The 6,000-nt window shown below is 41.2% G+C and overlaps 1 protein-coding gene across 6 annotated transcripts in view; it reads left to right on the top strand.

Moving 5' to 3' along the window:
- The first annotated feature begins 1,148 nt into the window (after positions 1-1,148).
- Positions 1,149-6,000, top strand: part of ctif (CBP80/20-dependent translation initiation factor) — a 170,792-nt gene continuing 165,940 nt past the window's right edge. For all 6 annotated transcript variants that reach the window (XM_084693260.1, XM_084693259.1, XM_084693258.1 and 3 more), the window contains exon 1: positions 1,149-1,291. The gene's annotated coding sequence lies outside the window, so the exon portion shown is untranslated. The remainder of the gene's footprint in view (positions 1,292-6,000) is intronic.

Here is a 6,000-nt window from a genome sequence, read left to right as displayed (position 1 = left end):
GGATGCCCTTTCTTCTCAAACAATCTCAACAATCGGTGTGTAGCAGAGAGGATAGAGAGGCTGCCTTGCAACCTTATGCGCATGAGTTCAAATCCCCATTCCGCAAATTGTAGTTGGCCCAACATGAAGTAGTTTTGCTCTCTTGTTGTCCAACTATTGACCTTCTTCAATGTACATTTTTATAATATTTTGCCATTTTGCGGAGGAACCTGCATCGCTACTTGCAGCTATATTGATTATTTTAGTTTTTACTGTTACTTTGATAGTCTTTTCCTAGTTGACCAACATGTAAAATATTTAAATAACTATTTACAGAATATCCTTATTCTTCTGATAACCAGTAGCAGCTAATCAAAATATATACTTTACTGTTTTTTACAATGGGGAAAAAGGAATGATAGTGAGCAGAATTCAGCTCAAGTTATTGTTGATGAGGCCCTCCACATTTCAAGTTTCTCATGTGCTTTCAAAATTAATTGTCCACCCCTGAGTTACGGAGCTGGGCCATGGAGCTAACCCTTGGAGCCAGGATTTTGATGCTAGGGAGAGTGTGGCAAGCTGGTTAAGCCAAGGCCAAAGGGCAAGAAAGCCAAATTACAGGTGTTGGCCATCTGAAGGACATGCGACAGCAAGTGGGGACCCGCTATAAGACTTTGAGCCATGAAATGTTAGGTCAGTAGGAGTTTCTATTTTGACATTTTTTATTTTGCTGGCAATGTTTTAGTTTGGCAGCTCAGTGAAGCACTTAAAAGATGTATATTTTTATATACAGTTAAATTGTGCTTCAAATAAAACCAATATTTACTTACACCTTATTCTTGTTTAAGATCATTTACATAATATATATGAATGTATATGGAGCGTGATAAAATACGTGACCTTAAAATTGTGGCGCCGCAAGGAAAAATTTGGGTGCACCTAAATTTTGTGCTGGTGCACTTAAATAAAAAAGTTTGGCTTACCAGTGCAATCAAGGGAAAAAGTTAGTCTGGAGCCCTGCTTAGTGAAAAAACTAATTTTCAGTTCTGCTTTACAACCACTTTAAGCACACCGGAGAGAGACACTTGAACTTCATTTCCCATAATCCAACCCTCTACGTGCCCGGTTTGTCAGCAAACCGGACCAGACGTCACATTTCTGCATTTTCCTTTCTCTAGTGGTGGTGTGTAGTAGGGAGCGATATCTTTTATTTTCAAACACATTTATTTCTTAAAAAGTAGCCCCATGACACCGCGGGTTTAATTAAAGAAGGTAATCCCGGATTCCTCAGAAGTCCGAATCCAAGACTTGGGTAAGAATTTGTGCTTTTTGAAAGTGTTTAAATTCCATGGAAAACGCTTTGCCGGTTAAACTGATTAGCTCGGTGGTGTGTAACCAGATCCAATGCTCTGGATTTTGTGCTACAGTAGTTGGTTTTACACTGTTCTCACTTGTCAGATAACCTTTTGACAATATATCACTGTTAATGCTACTTAAGAGTATTTTTTTTAACTGTAAATGTGTTAGCTGTACCTAGCTAGCCAGCTTATATACAGAGCTATAGGCTAATGACAATTGGGTCCCTGGTTCTGTTGCCGTGTCAGACAGACCTGTTGACATTAGCTTGCTAGGTAGGTAGCTAACTAGCCTACGGTTTAATTAGCTTTCCACAGTGAGGCTGCTTTATCTACTTACTGGCGTCTGTTGCCTTTCGAAAATGCATGCTGCTGTATGATCATTGTTGTGAGAGTGCAACCTAGTAGTAGCATCATGCGTTTGTTCTGTACTGCATCTCCACCTTGTTAGCGACAGCGGTACGAGGCAGCCGACGTAGCAGGGCGTGGAACTGGAAGCCCAGGCCGGACAGATGTGTGGTCATTTTAATCTATGACTATGACCTATCCTATATGGTATATATTGTTTATATTGAAACAGAAAGATCATAACTTAATACATTATTTATTGAGTAGCTACTACAGTTGTTAATATTGTCAGGATAAAAACTCAAAATACCAACGCATTTCATTAACGAAATTCAAGGTCTTAATCCCTTTTACAACCGTAAATGTTCCGCAATATACATTTTGTGTGAGACAGATGGCTACATGCACAGTTGTACTGGTCAGTTTAGGCTCTTGGTTTCTTTGTATAAAATTGAGTTAATTATTGTCCCAGTCTGCGCCAGTGATCGGTCACTGTGCCATAGAACACAGTAGGCTACAACAGTAGAACAGGAATATACCCAGCTAACACAGTTACGTTGCCCTTACGTTGCCGCAACATCAGTCGATGACCAGACATACGTTGCCGCAACGTTGCCAAAGCCCGTGCGTCTGTGGGACGCCAGAACGTAACCGCAACGTAATCTTGTGACGTTGCCAGTTCGTAACCGCAACGTAATTTTAGTGACGTTGCCAGTCCGTAACCGCGTCCTCCTAGCAACGTAATTTTCTGACGTTTCCAGTCCGTAACCGTGTCCTCCTAGCAACGTAATTTGGTAACGTTGCCATTCCGTAACCGCGACCTCGTAGCAACGTAATTTTGTTGTTGCCAGTCCGTAACTGTAATGGTAATTAAGTAACCTACATTTCTCTATTCTACTGCTTATATGGGGCGGTTCATATGCAGGTAATTGGACCAAAATGCTACTTGTTCTTGTATAATAGGCTACATGGTAGCCAACTTTAGGAGGATATTGTTTGTGTGGTGTAGCCTAACTCAAGCTAATCATAAACGAGGCAGCATTTCCATGTAACATTCAGTCATTTTATTATAAACAAAGTGCCAAACAGTGATTTAAAATTTTCTGCAAGTCCCCGCTACAGGTCCTGTCTGTTGGCCCTGACAATGAAACACAAAATAAGTTAGTGTCCCATCAACATAATTGCAGTTGTGAAAGGGGCTATACAAGTTAGGGCTGCACGATTAATCCTTATTTTAGATACAGTATGAGTTTAGATAGCTTGCAAATACAGAGGATAGATCGAAGTTGAGTTAGCCAATGTCGTTAGCGATGCTAGCTAACGTTAGTTTGCTAGCTGTATAACATTTAACTGGGTCTTGCAGCGCTACTTGATTTACTGAAATTATTCTGAAATGTTATGTTCTACTAGCCATTAGCCTACTTGAGCTAGGCACAGTTTTCCAATTCCTCTTTCAAGTAATAAGCCCCCGTTCAATTGTTGAGCATTAACCCGTTAATTAGTAGCGTCACGTATATGTGATCGTTCGAAAGCGGGCCCCACAGAGTACCGTCACACATATGTGATTCTAAACATTCCAACCGACCATTTTCCGATAGACAAAAACGATATGACAAACGCTATAGTATGGCTTCAAAATTTACAATTAGGAGGCTAACAAGTAACACTAGCAGGTAGTAGCATTGCTACGAGTATTATGCTAGGTTGCTAGGTAACGGAAGCTAACTAAAGCTAGCTAGCTTTCGTTTAGAAAAAATAACTCATTCTGGTGGCAGCGTCGGTAACATTTAGAACTCACTCCTCTAAAGGTTAAATTAGCAGCAAAGTCTGTAGAGATTTTGGGACTAAGCCACTCGAGCGAACACAGATCTGTGTTTTGCTAATGGAGAATTCGGTAAAATAAAATCGGTAAAATAAACGTAATGAGTGGAACATAACACGAAGTAACGTGGCATTTTATTTTGTGTGAGTTTTAAATTGTCCAGTGGGGCAAGTAAATTTCTCTTCCACTTGCCCTACAATAAAATCCACTTGTCCCAGACAAGCGAACAAGCCTTAATGTCGAGCCCTATGTATTTGTTTTTTATGGATGGTATATTTGGAGTTTTATTCACATCCATTATCCAGGTACATTCAGCGTCGGAAATACACGAGGGCAAAGGGCAAAACTGCCCCCAATAAATATAATTTTGCCCCTGATATCACTAGGAGAGGGGCAAAAAATGCCCCCAAAATTTCCTCTAATAATAATGATAATTAAATTAACTTGTCAAAAACATTGTGACCTGGTCCAGTTGCTATATAATGCTTTTGATTTTCACCATGACTAATGTAGGTGTGCGTAAAGAACCCAACGTTCAAAAAAATGGAGCGCTTCTTAATCAGACCTGTGAGTGACTGCGAGTGTGAGGAGAACTGATGAAGCAGTAAACACAGTCTTCGTCACCATCTCAGGTTCCAAAGATGAAATTCACTCGCAGCGACCATCGAAAAATGGAAGCTAGATTGTCTTGGAGTGGACCCGATTTTTTGCGAAGCATGTCGAACTTGTGGACAACGAGTTGCCAAAGTTGTTGTCAATCCGGCACAGGCGAGTTTTTCTGCTGAATCTAGTTGAGCGAAAACATTAAGTGGCCTTTCGTCACCAGCGACCAAGCAACACGCCATCGGCTACGGTGATAATAACTACTTACTAAGTAGTGAGGTCACGAGAGTGAGGTCATGCCGGGAAATATCAAACTGAGGCCTCGCTATCGCTCGGTCGATATGGCAAAGCCGAGGTTTGATATTTCCCGGCATGACCGAACGGTCGAGGTTAGTAAGTAGTTTATTATATGGCATTTTTAGCTTCTTTTCATTTTGTAAACGAAAATAAATGGTACCTCTAGGCTAATTGTAGCTAGCTCTCTTGTCTTCTCACGCTGTGTTTCATGTGTTGCCTAGCAACTCATTACTTTTGATAGAAAGCGGACAACATGGTTCTGCTAAAATGGCTTTATTTTCAACACAAAATAACGACACAAGTGATTAAAAGAGTCTAGTCTTCATCCTCACTTTCGATGACAAATCTTTTCAGCATCATCTAGATAGTAAAGCTCAGCAGCTGACTCAAAGCTCATTTTGAAGATGACGTCGGAGGGCAATACGGAGCCGTATTGACCGCTGAGGAGGGCAATACGCGTCTGGCATGACTACCCATTAGCCAATCAGAAAGCTCGTACCGTCGTTGCCATATAATAAATTGACTTATCGCATGGTATATGGAAATCAGCACAATCATTTTTGGTGCCGCAATATATTGCAACTGATCATTTTTATAATAAAATAGTTTTATTAATTTTTACATAAGAACGAATGTCACCAACATTTTAGTCGATCCCGCTGCCTCAGTTATCGTGTCTGCTTTCTGTGTCGAAAACGTAGGAGGGACTAGCGTCTCCACTCACACAGAGCGGACACCGACAGGTGAAGAGAAGGCGTGAACTCACTGTGTTATAAAGTGTTCCATTTCGTGACATCTACAGCTAGTTGGGAAGAACAAGTAAAAATTGACTTGGTTTCAAAGCCGAAATCTTCAGCTCCGGTGTGGGAACATTTTGTCTTTAAGCCGAATGAGATGAGAGACAATTAACGTGAACGAGCCGGTATGTCGACATTGTTTAAAACCAGTGGAAACAAAAAGAGGCATCTCACCTAGCAATACATAACTATCCCAACCAGTTTTTCAAACTGTGAACAACAACTGCAGCTGGAAAGGGGTCTTCCATACAGTTCTGTTACAGATGCCTTTTCCCGACAGTGCAAATATAAACGTGACAGCGCGAAATAGCGCACACTCACGGATAGCGTAACTCGCTATAAAGCCAAAGAGATGCAGTCATTAAACACGGTCCAAAAAACAACATTTACAAATATGCTGCAAACTTTTGACAAACACACAGCCGCCGCTAGCCATTTTGGTGCCCTAAGCATAATTCCTTTATGATGCCCCCCCCCCCCACACCACCACCACCACAGCCGCCCTGTCAATGCATCCACATTCTGTGTTTGATATGATGATAGTTACGGAGTTAATGCGAGCGTGAGAGCGACATTTTGGGGCCTTTATTTGAGTGCATAATAGTTTTTGGAGCATAAACAAAATATGTAAAATAAACAGCCGTTTTTCAATTGGTAAAACCTTGTCTAGTGAAGGTGATTTTATTTTTGTCTCTTAATTTTTCAGCCCCACCCTTACGTTTCTTAGCCTGATGGAGTGAAGCGACATAGACGCGCGAACAGCCTGAAAACTTGCCTTGGGGAGGGGGGGGGGGCGGTC

Source organism: Hypomesus nipponensis, chromosome 27, assembly GCF_054491055.1.
Source record: "Hypomesus nipponensis isolate SF chromosome 27, ASM5449105v1, whole genome shotgun sequence".
NCBI lineage: Eukaryota > Metazoa > Chordata > Actinopteri > Osmeriformes > Osmeridae > Hypomesus > Hypomesus nipponensis.
Note: the sequence above shows the minus strand (reverse complement) of the source record. Positions and strands in the feature narration are given on the sequence as shown.